An 18,665-nucleotide genomic window follows, 5' to 3' on the forward strand; every position below is an offset into this window, starting at 1 on the left:
TAAAACAAAGAAACAGATTTTCTGAGACTTTCCTGTTTATCCTGCTGCTCAGTTCCCATTCCTTTTCCTTGCAAACATCAACAATTTGTTGAGAACAAACAACTGACCTTAGGATATCATTGCCATGCTTGGTGTACAAAAAAAGGCCCAATTTTTCATTGTCCAAATGACTGGAGATAGGATGTTTCCCAGACTTACACCAGGTCCCTGCAGAAATCCTGCATAAGTGGAAATTACCCAAGAGTTTTAACTTCTGATGGGTTGATTCCCTGCTGCCCAAAACTCTTTGCAAATGTGTCTAACCCTAAGTATAGGGAGAGACTATGGATCTTATTTGTGGCCCTGCATTAGAAATGGCCAAATAGATGGTTAACTCAACTGAGCAACACAATTGAAATTCTCCACAATTGACACAATTGCTCATCTCCAACCTAACTTTGTCTGCACATCCTGGACACCAAGGAAAACTTTGCATGGCCATTTCACCTAACCTGCACATCCTTGGAATGTGGGAGGAAACTCATACAGACATGGGGAGAACATGCAAACTCCACATGGACAGTCATCTGATACAAGAAGCAAATCCAGGTCTGTGGCACTGTGAGATAGTATAGGTACAAGATCCTTTCTCCAAACATCCAAAAAGCTCCAAAATCCGAAGGTTTTTTGTGAAGGTTTTTTCTCATTAACAAGGTTGTTTGATGAGCAAACAGTTAACCCAAGTTGACACCCACTCGATGTGTGTCACTCAGATGTCGCATGGGGAGGGGCATGGCTAAGCACCAACGAGCCTGGGGTTTCTCTGTGAACATCCCCAAGTCGACACCCACTCCGTGTCACTCAGGTGCGATGTGGAGGGCATGGGGAGGGGGCGTGGTGTCATGGCCAAGCACGTTCTTAGTTAGAAGTCTGCTTCTCTAGTAAGAGTTTAAAAAATTTCACCATTAAACTGTCACATTCTGAAAACCGAAAAATTCCAAATTCCAAAAAACAGCTGGTCTCGAGCACTTCAGATAAAGGATCTTGTACCTGTAATGCTGACCACTGTGCCACCTAAACACCCATTGACACCCTCTTTCCGAACTTGCAGATGAAAACAAGGCATTTGTGTGATGTTCCAATGAGTGTGTGTCTGGGCATGCTTCAATGTTTACAAGAGAGGCAAGGAATTGAGAAATGGGCTGGATTTTTCAATTAACAGTATCAAATTCTTTATTAAAGTATCTTTCTGTATGTTTGGCATATGTTTACTTCTTTTAAGAGCCCTTTTGCAATTGGTTATAAAATCTCTTTTCTTACGAAATGAAAACTCAACAGATTTCTACCCCTTGAAAATTATGTCCTGTTTTGTTGATTTTATAACTAAAACTCCTGCAGGGAGAAATGTTCAACAACCTTTTCAATTGACTTGGCCCTGGTGGAAGCTGCTATTTAGCAATTCATGAGTTTTGACCTTCAATAAATGATTTTGCCTCGTGGGTCAGAAACGTGGTCTACTATTGCCCATCTTGTTTTCTGCATTCTTCACTACTGATGGAACTCAGCTGACATTTGTCTGATTTGACCTGACATATTTCTGCATTTAATTTACATGGACTGCCAGCTCATTTACCACAATTGAGGTGCTGAATTTAACAATTTCATATCTAAAGCAATTTATTTTCTGATGTGCATACACCTATAACTGTATCATGCAAGGTTCAGAAACCAAGCCATGAATTATATTTTGATCTTCACAGCAATTTCAGAGACAATGCATGATTGTGGTTCAATGAACTACACAGGAAGAAAATTGGTTCTGTGGGAGATAATCAGCAATACAGACCCATTCGGTTTAAAAGCCTGTTTCTGTTTAATATTTATATGACTCAATGCCAAAAAAACCAACCAGATTTCAAAGAACTGTATGAAATCCCCACTGGCCAATGTGCAGATAGATTAGTGAACTCAAACATTGTTGAGCAAGGGGACATTCATGATGGAAAACGTGTTCTTCAATGATGCTTTCAAACAAACACAATGTCCAATGAAATTTACTAAAGTATCTAAGTACAGGCAGCATGGTGGCACAGTGGTTAGCACTGCTGCCTCACAGCACTGAGTTCAATTCCCGCTCAGGTAACTCTCTGTGTGGAGTTTGCACATTCTCCCCATGTCTGCGTGGGTCTCCTCCGGGTGCTCCGGTTTCCTCCCACAGTCCAAAAATGTGCAGGTTAGGTGAATTGGCCATACTAAGTTGCCCGTAGTGTTAGATGAAGGAGTAAATGTAGGGGAATGGGTCTGAGAGGGTTGTGCTTCGGCAGGTCAGTGTGGACTTGTTGGGACGAAGGGCCTGTTTCCATACTGTAAGTAATCTAATCTACTTGGGTGTCGGTGGAGGTCATTCGTCCTTTTGACTTCCACTTTCATGGCTGATCTGGTTGTGGTCTGAACTCCATTCTCTATCTATCCGCCTTGACTCCCTTTTATCTCAAATCTATTCAACTCACTCTTGACTAAAAGTAATGACCCAAGGTAATAAAGAGAAAAACAGTTACTAGCAATCCTCAGAGAAAAAAGAAGTTCTCATTATAAGAGTCTCAAAAGGGAGATTTCTTATCCTTGAACCATATCATTTAGTGGTAGTCTCCTCCATAACAGCAAACATCCTTAAGCATCCAAAAATGCATGGAGCATTGTTGTAAAGGAACTCAACACTTAAAGGCTTTCGTGAAAATCTGTAGTTGAAGTTGTTGGCTGCTTCACTGAGCTGGTTGATTTTCTTGCAAACTTTTCATCTCCCTCCTGAGTAACATCTTCAGTGTGTGTGGGCTCTGGATGAGGCACTGTTGTTATGATCTGTCTGAATTTATACAGTTCTGTGTGTTTTGGCAGATGGTTCTACATCCGGTTTTGTACTGCAGTGGCCTTATAGATGGGGATCTATTTCAGCGTGTTTGTTTACAGAACCAAGGTGGCAGTGTGACACCTCCAACCCCTCCCCACCTCCTCCGCCGCCCAAACACACTGACCACCCTCCCCACATTAGAAAAATGTCTTAGAACTAAGAACGAGACTTCTCCATCCTCTGGGAAGAATGACAGCACGCAGCCATCCTTCACCAGCTACCATCCAGGATAAATGCCCACAACATGCAAAATACTACACAGTAACTGCGAGAAACATTACAAAGGACAAACAGGCAGGAAACTCGGCACCAGAATACACAAGCATCAGCTTGTAACAAAACAACATTACCAGTCTTCCCTCATAGCAATACACACTGACAATGAAAGGACACCAATTCAACTGGGATAACATTATGAAACAGGGACAGGCTAAACAAAGACAATCTCAGGAGCCCTGACATCCATGAATTGGTTCAATAAACACACATTAGAATAGATGCCCATCTACAGACAAAACTGAAAGTAGAACCACCTGCCAAAACAAACAGAATCGTATAAATTCAGAGCAAATCACAACAACAACATCTCGTCTGGAGCCTACATAGCACTGACGATGTTACCCAGGAGGGAGTCAAAATGTTTGCAAGAAAATCAATATTGGTAAATACCAGAGTCTAGAGTGTGGTGCTGGAAAAGCACAGCAGGCCAGGCAGCATCCGAGGAGCAGGAGAATTGAAGTTTCGGGCATAAGCCCTTTATATCTTAAAAAGGGCTTATGTCTGAAATGTTGATTCTCCTGCTCCTCTGATGCTACCTGATCTGTTGTGCTTTTCCAGCAACACACTCTTGATTCTGATTTCCAGCATCTGCAGTCTTCACTTTCTCCCCATTGGTAAATACCAACACAACTTGAGGGCCAATGATGAAGTGTGCCACAAAATCTTAAGGAAATGTGAGGATTTCATGTGAGGCTTCAGTTAAATATTAATATAGCCATGGATGAATCCATGGAATGAAGGATTGCTAATATAATCTTGATATTCACGAAATAAGAGTGATTATTATATGGTGCATAAAGATGAGCTCATCTAACAGCCATTAAAAATGAGCATCACTGGTTACAACCAATGCTCATCTCAAAGTCTTATCTACATATTTTCATCATGTTTGGCTTCTATCAACAGGAGATAAATAAATCTTCATTCCCTATCATGTGGAGTGTGTTTTTGCTTGAGCAACTATCCAGGTAATTTTTTTAAAAAGCACAAAATGTCAACTGAATATTCTCTTTGCTTCAGTTTGGCTGCAAGTTCTATTGTGTGGCCTTGAATCATCTTTCAGGTGACACCATAAACATTTCACTGTGCTGCAGTTCAGACTAAAATCTGAAAGTTAATTTTAAAAACTGATAAACTAAAGAATAGCAAAACACCAACCTAGGTTCACTGTCAAGACTGGCTGTGTTTTCCGCCAAGAAATAGCAGACTCAAGTCAGTTGTGCTAAATTGTAATGTGAACAGGAACAGACAACAGCCCTGCACATTAACTTCTATTCATTGAATTGGTTTGATTCATCTTTGCAGTCTCTCCTTGGTTTGTGGCCAGCTAATGTCTAAGGCAATTAAAATGTGCATCTCAAACTCCATCCAAGTATACACACAATTATATGCACAGTTACATAACTGATTCTTTTTTAATTCATGACCCTTCTTCAAAATAATTGACAATAAACATTGGGACAGACTTTCAACAGTAATTAATTACCTGTGTAAATTCTCAATTCAGCCATTGTGGTGATGTCGCCCCATAACCACAGTTACATTCCACAAGCAGAAAAGAGGAAGCCATTTTGTATGCTGGTTGGTGAGACATTGTTGTGGCACTGAGTTTAACTATTCACTTTCAACTGGAGATAGCCAGATGTCTTTGACCTGAAAGAGGAGAAAGAGAGAGCAGTTGAAAGCATGGGAAAATGATGGTTCATAGACTCGTAAAATAACAAGCCCAGGTTAATGTTCTGGAAACATGGTTCAAATCCCCACCATGGTAGTTGGTGAAATGTGGTTGATTCTTAACTGTCCATTAGGGATGGGTAATGAATGCTGGCCTACCCAGTAATGCCAGCAACCAATGACTGAGAATGAAAAAAAAAGCAGGTGGGAATATGAGAGAAGACAGTGCATTTTTTTTTGTGTGCTGTCTGCCTTTGTTACACAGACTCAGTGGCACAAATTGAACAGGAAACAGTGTCAGAGACCAGTGGCTATTTGGAATGGCCAATAAGGAAATTATCTTGATTAGGCATACTATGATGCTGGTATGGGAAAAATACACAAAATACCTAAAGTTGCAGGTGGACCTGAAGGATGGTGGTTCTCACATTATCATGTAAACATTCGCCATCAAACAAGTTCCGATGAGCCATGGTGGGAAACCCTCCATGAAACTCCCCAAAAATAACACTTGGCCAAAAAAAAAGGGCAAAATTCAGCCTATCGTTGAACCAAATGTCTCTTGATTTAGGTGCTCCTCTTTATTTTCATTTTTTTTCCAATTCTTTGAACCCCATAATAACGCTGACACAGTGACTTCATGCACTTACCCCATTCAGAAGAACATTAAGTTCCCAGCCTACAAAACAGGACCCCTGTCTGCCATATCTGGGCTAATGCCAGGATTCATACATGGTAGCCCCAGACTGACAGTTCTTGTCCAGGTGCACAACGGGCTTTTAAATATAGCACAAGCTACAGAGGATGGCAGCCTTTTGCTGAATATCTGTTGAGTGATGAGTTATTCTGGGAATGATACACTTGGTAAGTTGGGGAGAGAATCAGATGGGAGTGATGCTGTAAGGCTGAGGTATATCACTAATGAGGCAAACTTGGTAAGAGATAGTGAGAAACCTTTTCTACATGATGAGAATCTAATCAGATAACTCAACGTGACTGGCGTTTCGCTGAACAAATGAAAGAGTCATTAATGTTCCCTATGTCCAGAGGGGTTCTGGGTAATGTTTTGTGGTCATGATATCTGAACTCATTCAACAAGACACTGACACCGGTACAAGACTATGATTGATATTTTCAACATCCTAGGACGTAATTACACACTAGTCACTGACTGTTTTACCAAACTCCCTTTTGCGTGATAAGTCAAAGATACGACGAGTGTAACTGTTGCTGACACCCTGGTTGCCATACTTAATATGTTCAGAGAACCTTAACAAGTTGGTGCTGATCACAGTCTGCAGTGCCCTTCCAAAATGGGCAGGAAATGGATGTTCAATTGATTAACCGTTACCCTCATTACCCTCAGTCTAGTGGTCTTGTAGAATGCACTGTACATTCTGTAAAATCCATTATCATCAAGTGTAAAGTAACTTGCCAACATTTTTGCATAGACATGTTAAATTTATATGCCAACAATTGCAAATAACTGTGCAAATTATGTAAAATTACAGCATGACTTCATTTCATGAATGTATTCTCCCCCCCCCCCCACCTCCCCTCCCCCTGCACCCCCCCCCCCCCCCCGCCACCCTCCTTTCTCAGATCAACCGAGTGTTCATGGAATCCCTAAGTACAGAAGCAGGCCATTGAGTCCATCGAGTCCACACTGACCCTCTGATGAACATCACATCCAGACCATCATCCCTATGCTATTCCTGTAACCCTGTATTTCCCATGGCTAATCCACCTAGCCCGCACATCCCTCAACACAATGGGCAATTTAGAGTGATCAATCCACCTATCCTATTTAGCCTAACTAATTGACTGCTTCTGCTGACAGCTTTCTTAAAAGAAGTACTGCATGCTGGAAAATACCTTCCACATCTATGGTTTTGGACATGGTTATGGGTTTTATGTATGTGTGTTTTCAATCAGGAATCTTGCAGATTCAGGAATTAATCTTTAGACAGTAAATTTAAACTAAAACTTCACCTTTTAGAGACTATGCCTTCATCAGTCAGTACATTTGTTATCTTCTGAGACAATATGCTTGCGAATGGGAAAATCCTAAACTGATTGTAATCACTTCTGACTCTGATCTTAAAGCACCATTTAAAACCATCAAGCTTGAACATAATTTTTACTGAAATTAGGAATTATAAATTAACGTGTTGCAAATTGATATTTCAAGCCCTCAGTGGGAAATTTACATGAAGTTTCAAGAGTCAAATAAATTTAGATTTTAACATTCCAATTTAAAACAGAAGTCAATATCAACAGTTTATGTGGTTTCAGTTTGTATTAAAAATGGGAAAGATTAGTTGTGAAGAAATTAATGGACACCCCAGTAACACTGCTGAGGTTGTACACATGCTGAGTGTTGTTGCCAGATGTGAATTTGGGATAATTTTAAAAGATGGAAAGAAACATATGGATGATAATGGAATAGTGTAGGTTAGATGAGCTTCAGATTGGTTTCACAGGTTGGTGCAACATGGAAGGCCGGAGGGCCTGTGCTGTGCTGTAATGTTCTATGTTCGAGAATGAACATAATCTAACATAATCATAATCTGGAGAATTTTATTTAAGTGAAAACAAACAAGTAGAATTTGGTAGTACTTGGAACCACATAGTAATGTTTGATTTCTGTTTTAAAGGTATCACAAAAGCATTTTTTTCTGCAAAGTTTCTCCATAGTTCCTGAATTAGATAGAATGGTAATTTCTAGAATGCCCCACTTAGACTAAAAGACAGGGAGAGGAATATCACATAACATTGAATGGGAATAACTTCAGTTCAGTTAAATGGAATATATTTTAAGTGAAAGAAAAGGATAGATGAAACTGATAAATTTACTTTCTGTTGGAGATATTTATGCCCTTACACATGATGTTTTTTTTTCAAAGAGAACTGAATAGGATGGTTTGAGTTTCAGTTGAATGATTGTGACAAAGTAAGGTGGATGTATATGCCCTCCCTCTCTCCCACTCCTTTTTATAAAATCACCTGAAGGTCAAAAACGCATGTCATGATGTTGGGATACTGGTGTAAATGTGCAGAAGTGATTTGTTACATCTGAAGGGAATGCATTGTGAAAATGCACTTGAATGGATTTCAGGTATGTACAGCTATTTGACGAAACGGCTACTGTGGCTGAAGAGCAAGCAAACATATTTTAAATGATCAATGTACCGACACATAATCCAGAGCAAAACGGACTTCAAATCAATCAAAGTGGCACTGATGAGAGAAGCAGAAATTAAAATAAAAAGAAGTTTTGGTTTGGGCAATTGAAGGCTAAGAAGGGAAATGAAATTAATAAGAAATATCCATAAGATGGATATTGGTACAGGGAGAGCTGGAGAATCTTTTAAGTTCACTGTAATCTGTTGTTTTATTGCATGTACCATACAAGAATGAGCCGTAATCCCTAAAGGGTGATAGAATCGTTTCATTGTGGAACCAGGAGAAAAGAGTGAAAAATAGTGAGTTGAGAAGATTTGTAGCTCAGGTTGAGGTTCTGGATGTAGGTTTGCTCACTGAGCTGCAAGGTCCATTTCCAGACGTTTCATCACCCTAGTAAGTAACATCTTCAGTGGGCCTCAGGTGAAGTAATGCTGAAAATGTCTGCTTTCTATTTATATGCCTGGGTTTCTTTGGGTTGGTGATGTCATTCCCTGTGGTAATGTCATTTTTAACATTCCAGTTTAAAACAAAAGTTTATGGAGTACCATGATGCCAGACTACTCATACCCCTTGGCATCATGATAGCCCAGAAACTCACCAACACGCTAAAACAGCAGCTAATGGACTTGAAAGATCCTATGAAAACAACGATCAAAACAAATGTCATTTACAAAATACCATGCAAGAACTGTAACAAACACTACATTGGACAAACAGGCAGAAACCTAGCCACCAGGATACATGAACACCAAATAGCCACAAAACAACATGACTCTCTCTCTCTAGTGTCCTTACATTCAGATAAGAAAGGACACCACTTTGACTGGGCCAACACATCCATCCTAGGGCAAGCCAAACAAAGACAGGCACGAGAATTCCTAGAAGCATGGCATTCCAACCAGAACTCTATCAACAAACACATCAAGTTAGACCTCATCTACCACCCCCTAAGAAAAAGAACAGGAAGTGACATCACCACAGGGAATTACATCACCAACCCAAAGAAACCCAAACATACAAATAGAAAGCAGGAATTATCAGCAGTGCTTTGCCCGAGGCCCACTGAAGATGTTACCTAGTAGGGTGATGAAACGTCTGGAAATGAACCTTTCAGTTCAGCGAGCAAACCTACATCCAGAATGAGAAATCCAACAACTTGATGGAAGGAAAAAGGAAAGTAAAAAAATGGACACAAAGCAGGCGTAAAGTCAGAACACAGGCCAATAATTGGAGAAGGGATGAGTAAATGGACTAGTCATCACACAACCACAAACAATCATGCGATAACATGAAATATGAAGTGAGGTCACTTTTACTTGGGAAAATGAGAGGCTTAATGGTGTCTTTGTAAAGTTAGAAATCCAGCTGGTTTGTAGCTTCACTCACTTGTGACATCAATGTACAGTATCTACATCTCCAGATAGAGATTGACTGTGCCATAAACTAATGAAACATGGAGAATCTATTTGCCTAGCTTGGGCCTACCTTAGGCTCCTAACCCACTGAGACAACTGTGTTAGGAAGTCACTTCTCAGTTCGCATACCATACATAACATGACAAAACAAAGAGTAAATATCTTCAAGCAGAAAGTGGGCTATTTTTGAGTTGGGTACCCAGTTCCCCAGTCATCCCTAATCTTAATTCAATTTCAAACAGGATAGGTTCCTTGGAAAAACATATGGATAAATAGCCAAGTGGAACAAAGGAATAGAAGAAGATATTCAATAGAAAGAAGAACACACCTGGTAAATAACTTCAGTCAGACCCTTGGTTGAGCAGGTTGGCTTTATACTTAACAGCCACCCAAAGCTTGATAGAAACATGTTAATAGCTTTAGTATGTTTTCTGTGATATGTAACCAAGAAATTAGAGAACCAATAGATAGAATAGTTTAGAATTAATAATGAGAGGTCAGTAGAGATACTTACTTCTTAAAGGTGGGACATTTCAGGTCCTGACTTCTAAATATCACCTCTTGCCTGAGGGGTGGTGACCCGTGGGTTAAACCACCAACAGTCAGGTAGGTAAAAACAAGGACTGCAGATGCTGGAAACCAGAGTCTAGATTAGAGTGTTGCTGGAAAAGCACAGCATCCAAGGAGCAGGAAAATCGACATTTTGGACAAAAGCCCTTCATCAGCAATAAAGTCAGTTCTCTCTCCTAATAAGAGGGCAGCCCTATGGCACTCTGGTAATTTTTACCTTTATTGGATATTGGGGTCCCTTTTAAACAGATTTTTTTTCCAGAATTTCCGGTGTAGCATGAAGTCACATTTAACCACTATTGCAGCTATAACTAGCTTTTCAACTTTCCCCTAAATAAAGACAAAAGGAAGAAGGAAGAGCATGAAAACCACCAGGATCACCATGGCCATGATACACCAAAGGATTGATGTCAAAGAATGAGAAGCCCCCTTGTGTACCCTCTTATCAATGCAATGTTCAGGAAAACAGAAGTTTCATCCTCTAAAGAATGACAGCCAACCTTCAGATGAAGTTGTACAAGGGGGCGTTGGTTATCCTGACATTATGACCAGTTGCTCTGTGATTAACAAAATCTAAATTGCCATCTTCGAGAAATATAGTAAACAACAAGTGCTCAGGGTCAGGCAGCAATCCGCGTCAAGTGGTACTTGTAGATGTCAGTCCTCATCTTCTTCAAATGGAAGATAAACAAGAAGAGATTGAGGGCAGACCATGGGAAGAGTTCTGTAACAGAGCAGGATGCTGCCTTCACAAATTTAAAGAGTTTATCACACTCTGTGCCAATAATCTATTCTCTTGGTATCAGTGAAGTTTCCTCAATTGCCATGGTTGTGCACTCCTCATTGTCTAATTATTAGGTTGAAATTGTATTAGGTTGAAACTGCTACTTCTTAAATATATTGAACTATTTTTAAAAATGCCTTACGAATGGTTGACTGCCTATACTTTGGTAACTGTGGTCATGATTCCCCAAAATATGACAAGTTTACAAACAAAACAAATTATTTATACTACAACAAAATCTCACTTACATATGGTCTGGGCTTTGTGCTTATTGATGGTATAGAGCAAAGATATATTAACCACAAGTAGGCTATTACTATTATGAAGCAATTCAACAACATAGTGTAAACTTGCTCACTGCTCTTCTGGCCACTTACAACTCTCTAGATCATGTCCAGCTAATAATTGCCACTCTCATTTAATGTCCAACCAAAAACAGTCATTGAACTATCCATCCTAATTCTCCTGTGGGAAGACCACCATGTCCACACATAAATCTTTCATAAGTCAGTGCACTCACCAACACGTTTCATGTCAGAAACCCTCCCTGAAATCGGGCCTTTCTTGCCAACTTGCCCAAGAATCCAGGAAAACAAATGACAACTTCAAATTGTTGCCAAAATCTTCTTAGAAGGCCCTCATTTAAATATTATAATCACCAAGCTGTTTCTCCAAACATGCTTCTTGTCAGGATTTTGTCTGTTTAACCATGCCCCATCCTTTCCCAATGTCCTGCATTGTTGAAATTACACCCCGCACTCCCATTATAAATGAAAGTAGTATTTTGTCTGTAGAGAGACACAGAGAAGTTGTTTAACTATTCACTGAATCCATTGGAAGTCTCTGCTGACTATATTCATCAGTGCCACACTAGTTCAGATAGAATGAGCAGGCATGATTATAACATCTTCAATTGCAAGGAAAATTACAAAGTTAACTCAAACTTACTTCTGTTTCTATTTGTTTTTAAAAAAGTATTCATTTCAAACATTTTAACTTTATTTGTGTCGATGTATTTAAGTTACTATAAGAATAATGCTGTCAACTGAATTAGGCGCACAACGCCAGAGGCTCTCTCCTGGGGATTTTCTTTGTTGCTGTAGCAGATTGCCTTTTCCCTCTGGGTGCCAGTTGTTAGTTGATTCCCTTTCCCTCTAATTTTTCAAACTCTCTCAATGGATTATCGTTTTCACTGTCATGTCAGTTCCAGCAATGGGATTAGCAACATGTTGAGAAACTCAAAAACTGTCAGACTCTGCTGAGGTAAATCAATCACATTCCAAGAATGTTATTACAGACATGACACAGGCTATTGCCTTTTGATAGATTAATGCCCAATGTGTGATTGTCTAAAATAACACCATTAAAGTCCACTGGTATATTCCATTCACTGTGGAGCTTCCTCTCACAATGAAAGTGTCGACATTAATTGGTATTAATGACCTTTCATTGCCTTCCCATACTGCTCCTCATTGGTAAACATCTTTCAACCCTACTACACATGATCTCTCAACTCTTCCAATGTTGCTCTGTTACACATTTTAATTACTCTACCCTTGACGGATTCATCTTCAACCTTAAACCTTAAATTCTAGAATTCTCATCCTGACCTTCTCAAATTCTTTCCTCTTTTGGAGGATTTTGTCTCTTCATTGATCAATGTTTGGTTATGGGTCCTAAGAGCTTTATGTGACCCAATGACAATTTCTTTTTTTTGATGAAGCTTCTGTGAAAGGACCTTGGGACATTTTCATTACGTTTACCATGTCATATAAATGCAACTTGTTGGCATTGTTGATGACAATTAATTTTGTAGCTCTGTAAGGTTGCTTTTCATTGAATGGAAAGTGGGCTTTTAATTAAGTCGGATACACAGCTTCGCGTACGGATAAAAAATGGCGTGCTAGGCTAGTTGGCTTATAATAAGAAGAAACAAAGTGTATCCATGTGGTGGAGCATGAGGTATAAGTTGAACTCAGCTGATAGAGACTGAGATAAAACACAACAAGGACATCTGGTATAAAATGTAGCCAACTGATTTAGTCTATCAAACGCAATTAAGTGTTACTTGAGGGCTGAATGAGAGTTAAGTAAATTTGGAATCAAGGATTGGATAAACAGAAGTTGAATCGTTTGAACAGAATGTGTCAAACATAAAATGAAACATAAATACATGATTATATGAGTAAAATATTGAGATTAGTTCAGAATAACATTGTGAAGAGTGCAGGACTCAGTGACCAAGTGGGGCCGTAAGAGATCGACTTGGTCTGCGCAGTTGTTCACCAGTACAATGAGCAACATCTGCTGAGTCAGAGTGAGCGTTGTTTGCAGATAAAGCAATGGCAGCAAGTATGTTTTAAGAAAGGAATAAATAAATATGTAATGCAATCCTGTGAAAGGAGAACTTAGTATTAGGAACGACCTGACTATTCCCCCAGAGGTCTCTCACCAGTGAGTGGATACCTGTCATAACTGCTTAGACCATAAGACCATAAGACATAGGAGTGGAAGTAAGGCCATTCGGCCCATCGAGTCCACTCCGCCATTCAATCATGGCAGATGGGCATTTCAACTCCACTTACCCGCATTCTCCCCGTAGCCCTTAATTCCTTGTGACATCAAGAATTTATCAATCTCTGCCTTGAAGACATTTAGCGTCCCAGCCTCTACTGCACTCTGCGGCAATGAATTCCACAGGCCCACCACTCTCTAGCTGAAGAAATGTCTCCGCATTTCTGTTCTGAATTTACCCCCTCTAATTCTAAGGCTGTGTCCACGGGTCCTAGTCTCCTCACCTAACGGAAACAATTTCCTAGCGTCCACCCTTTCCAAGCCATGTATTATCTTGTACGTCTCTATTAAGTCTCCCCTTAATCTTCTAAACTCCAATGAATACAATCCCAGGATCCTCAGCCGTTCCTCATATGTTAGACCAACCATTCCAGGGATCATCCATGTGAATCTCCGCTGGACACGTTCCAGTGCCAGTATGTCCTTCCTGAGGTGTGGGGACCAAACTGGACACAGTACTCTAAATGGGGCCTAACCAGAGCTTTATAAAGTCTAAGTAGCACAACGGTGCTTTTATATTCCAACCCTCTTGAGATAAGTGACAACATTGCATTTGCTTTCTTAATCACGGACTGAACCTGCATGTTGACCTAAAGAGAATCCTTGACTAGCACTTCCAGATCCCATTGTACTTTGGCTTTATGAATTTTCTCACCATTTAGAAAGTAGTCCATGCTTGTATTCTTTTTGCCAAAGTGCAAGACCTCGCATTTGTTCATGTTGATCATGTTCATCAGCCATTTCCTAGACCACTCTCCCAAACTGTCTAGATCCTTCTGTAGCCTCCCCACTTCCTCAGTACTACCTGCCTGTCCACCTAACTTCGTATCATCTGCAAACTTCGCTAGAATGCCCCCAGTCCCTTCATCCAGATCATTAATATATAATGTGAACAGCTGTGGCCCCAACACCGAACCCTGCGGGACACCGCTCGTCACCGGCTGCCATTCCGAAAAAGAACCTTTTATCCCAACTCTCTGCCTTCTGTCAGACAGCCAATCCTCAATCCATACCAGTAGCTCACCTCGAACACCATGGGCCCTCACCTTGCTCAGCAGCCTCCCGTGTGGCACCTTATCAAAGGCCTTTTGGAAGTCTGGATAGACCACATCCACTGGGTTTCCCTGGTCTAACCTACTTGTCATCTCTTCAAAGAATACCAACAGGTTTGTCAGGCATGACCTCCCCTTACTAAATCCATGTTGACTTGTTCTAATCAGACTCTGCTCTTCCAAGAATTTAGAAACCTCATCCTTAATGATGGATTCTAGAATTTTACCAACAACCGAGGTTAGGCTAATTGGCCTATAATTTTCCATCTTTTGTCTTGATACTTTCTTGAACAAGGGGGTTACAACAGCGATCTTCCAATCATCCGGGACTTTCCCTGACTCCAGTGACTCTTGAAAGATCTCAACCAACGCCTCCGCTATTTCCTCAGCCACCTCCCTCAGAACTCTAGGATGTAGCCCATTGGGGCCAGGAGATTTATCAATTTTAAGACCTTTTAGCTTTTCTAGCACTTTCTCTTTTGTAATGGCAACCATACTCAACTCAGCCCCCTGACTCTCTTTAATTGTTGGGATATTACTCATGTCTTCCACTGTGAAAACTGACGCAAAGTACTTGTTAAGTTCTCCTGCTATTTCCTTATCTCCCATCACTAGGCTTCCAGCATCAGTTTGAAGTGGCCCAATGTCTACTTTTGCCTGTCGTTTGTTTCTTATGTATTGAAAGAAACTTTTACTATCATTTCTAATATTACTGGCTAGCCTACCTTCATATTTGATCCTCTCCTTTCCTATTACTCTCTTTGTTATCCTCTGTTTATTTTTGTAGCCTTCCCAATCTTCTGATTTCCCACTGCTCTCGGCCACTTTATAGGATCTCTCTTTTTCTTTAATACATTTCCTGACTTCCTTTGTCAGCCATGGCTGTCTAAAACCTCCCTGGATAATCTTTCTTTTCTTGGGGATGAACCTCTGTACAGTGTCCTCAATTATACCCACAAACTCTTGCCATTTTTGCTCTACTGTCTTCCCCGCTAGGCTCTGCTTCCAGTCTATTTTTGTCAGTTCCGCTCTCATGCCCTCATAATTACCTTTACTTAACTGTAACACCATTACATCTGATTTTGCCTTCTCTCTTTCAAACTCCAGACTGAACTCTACCATATTATGATCGCTGCTTCCTAAGGGTTCCCTTACTTTAAGATCTTTTATAAAGTCTAGTTCATTGCTTGTGTTGCTCATGTGTGTTTATCCAGTAACATTTCTATAAAGCTTTCTGAGTCACAAATATTAAATCAAGCATTGAGTCAGTATTAATGCCCAAATAAAATTGTAGAATTATCACTTTATCTGGGCTACTAGCTGTGAGGATTCAAGACCATTAACCATGCCTACATCGACACTTTGTTCCACCTCACAATACTGTGAAAAATCAAGATGCACATTTTCACATTCCTATATGCCCAGCATTCACTGATGAGAATATTTCTTTGGAGACAGCAGTTTATTTAGGTGTCAGTTGATTTCTTTTCATATTGGTCAGCACTTGCAAGAAGTTCACACAATTCAAAGTACCTCTTTTGACACTTCTCTTCATTTTAACAAAAAACAATCAAATGCTGAGGGCAACACAACCTCATGGAAACAGCAAAATTCTGCCGTGGCTCAGAATTACCAATAAGGGACTACAGCAATTCAATAAGATCATCTTACAAGTTCATGTGAGATGGCGAAAATGGCCAGCCATTAAGTCACTCTGCATTAGTTATGAGCTGTAAACATTTTTAATAAAGCACAGTATTAAGTGTTTTAATGAGTTAGCACTTGGCATTCAAGGGAACTACGCAACCTGTGGAATACTTTTTATCCTTTCATGAGAATGAATGGATAAAGCCAGCATTTTAGCTGTGTTTGTTACCATACAGTATATCCTTTCATAGGAATGAATGGATAAAGGGAACATTTTAGCTATGATTGTGCGCTATGCGGGAACAAAGATTACGCTAAAAGAAAAACGGAATTCTGAGCTGTTATTTCATTCTAATGGTTACATGCATTTAGTATCTCTGTGCTGTCTCCATCACCTGTGCTCAATGAATAAGATGAGTTTCCCACAGGGAAGAGAGACCTCACTATGCCAGCTCCATGCATCTGGCCAGTGGTTTGATTATATCAGACAACGGAAGACTGTAAGGCACTGTGAAAGACATCTCTTGTAACATTTTGGACCACATACTAATTCAGAAAACTGCCGTTCTCCTTTAAAGATCTGTATCCTTTCTTTGCACATGGTATATAGTGCGTTCATTATTGTACTGGGCTTAACTGACGGTAAAGATCGGGTTGTATATTCTGCGGATAATGTCACTGTTCAAACATGTCTACAGAAGCTAAACTACAGCAGATTTGAGGTAACGTTTGGCCAGTGCAGAATACTAGCCACACATTAGGATAGTTTCCTTTCCCGCAAATCAAAATGCTTCCTGTAACATTGTCTGTTCAATTACATGGATGGACTATTTTAGCACAATTGATATAGTTAGTGTGAACCAAGACCAAGCCCACATGTGAAAAGAACTGTTCTTGCTTCAACTGTCAGAGGCTTCATGGTGTTCTGTGCACCAACAAGAGTCTTTCAGTGTCTCTGATAACAACACCCAATATTTCTTACTGGAGCACAGTTCATTACGGGCACTTTAAGGTGGAGAGCACAGAAATAAGTGATGACAGAATTAATAATATCTCCTCTCATAACATGCAAAATCAAGTGGTAATTCTCTGAGTTACAATTCCATGTTAAGTAATTGGCTCTTCAAACTACATCAGTTTTCAAAGCAACGGTTAGACACTTTGAACGAGCTTGTTTCAATGAATTAAACCCACAGCAAAAAGCCAGCACTATTGCAGATGTTCACATGCATTGGAAGGAAATGAACTCTGTAAGAGTGGTAATTAAGTATGGTTAGGGGTCACTTGGAACCTTTCTTGACGAGCAGAAAGCAATCTGCCAATGGTCACACCACAATGTTGCAGCTCCCCTCTCCTGGATCAACAGTTGAAGTCAAGCATGGGCAGGCCAATGTTTCCAGATAGGCAGCAGCCCACTTACCCCAATAAAACCATACTGTGGTCCCTTTTCCAAGCTCAGCAAACAGCCCATGGACCTCCTCAGCTCTGGTCTGCTACTCACCTTCATGCCACCACTGCAACCCTTTGCAGACCTACACACCCAGCATTAATTTTATGTTGGGAGAATATTGCCTTAGATTTCCAACAGTCTCCAGCCAGTTTCCCATTGCTGTTCACTATCTTATGCAATTGTCCTGCTGAGAAGGAATGCAGGTAAATATTGTGATGATGCTGCCACTTTAACAAGGTTATTTTGCCCTTGGGTTTTCAAAAGGGGTCATAAAGGCAGAGGTGCCGATATGACTGAACTGGCCACTTTGATTATGAGTAACAGATGTTGCCTTAGGCAACAATCAGGGAAAAGGGCTTTTATGTTTGGTTTTTGTTTAATAAAAAACACTTGTACACTGAAAGGGGAGCGGCCAGTTTTCCCAATTCAGGTATTATTCTGGCTTTGGTTTGGTTTCAGCGAACAATCTGTTCAAAGCGCTGGTCAAAGAAAGCTGCCAGAGAGCAAGGTTTTCGGATTCAACAAATGATCCTTGGCTGATGCTCTCTCTGTCTCCCTCTCTTTCTCTCATCTCTCCTGTAAGAACCTGTGTTTGATTTTACCTTTTCTTGCCAAGGGGGTGTTTATGGGGCAACATCATTAAATTGTGATGGAGTCTCTTGGGTTTTCAGATAGGCTAAGTTATTCTATATTCTGTTCTCTTTTGTTTGTGTTGCATTTGGTGGTCTGTAAATAAATTCTGTTTTGTTTAAAACTGAGTGGTTTGACCAGCTGCATCACTCCTGAAAGATCCAATTTACAACTGCTTGAAACAATGAGGAAAGTCAGGGTCTGGGCTGCCTTCTTGAAATGTTTTGTGTGAGTGTGGCCTGGCCCATAACGATATCAATAAGATCCAAAACAGAATATTCTCTAGACCTTATATTGAGACATCCATGTTAGTTTCCAGTCCATCCTGTAACCATCTCTGAGTAAATGCAGGTTTTGATCTTTGATAATAGCGTGAACTATCCAATTATACTAATCAATGTGAACTAAAGCTGTATTACAGTTTTTCATGACTGAAAGAGCAAATCAGTGAATACTGATGGAAGTGATGGTACAAAAGTTGCAAGACTATTCTGAAATGAATGGCACACTCTGATAA

The 18,665-nt window shown here is 40.2% G+C and overlaps 1 long non-coding RNA gene across 1 annotated transcript in view; it reads right to left on the reverse strand.

Annotated features, from left to right (window-relative positions):
- LOC140479749 (uncharacterized) overlaps window positions 1-18,665 on the reverse strand; it is a 200,721-nt gene that overhangs the window by 110,921 nt on the left and 71,135 nt on the right. Inside the window, exon 3 of the long non-coding RNA XR_011961114.1 lies at window positions 4,653-4,819. This is a non-coding gene — a long non-coding RNA (uncharacterized lncRNA). The remainder of the gene's footprint in view (window positions 1-4,652; window positions 4,820-18,665) is intronic.

The sequence above is a fragment of the Chiloscyllium punctatum genome, chromosome 7 (assembly GCF_047496795.1).
Source record: "Chiloscyllium punctatum isolate Juve2018m chromosome 7, sChiPun1.3, whole genome shotgun sequence".
NCBI lineage: Eukaryota > Metazoa > Chordata > Chondrichthyes > Orectolobiformes > Hemiscylliidae > Chiloscyllium > Chiloscyllium punctatum.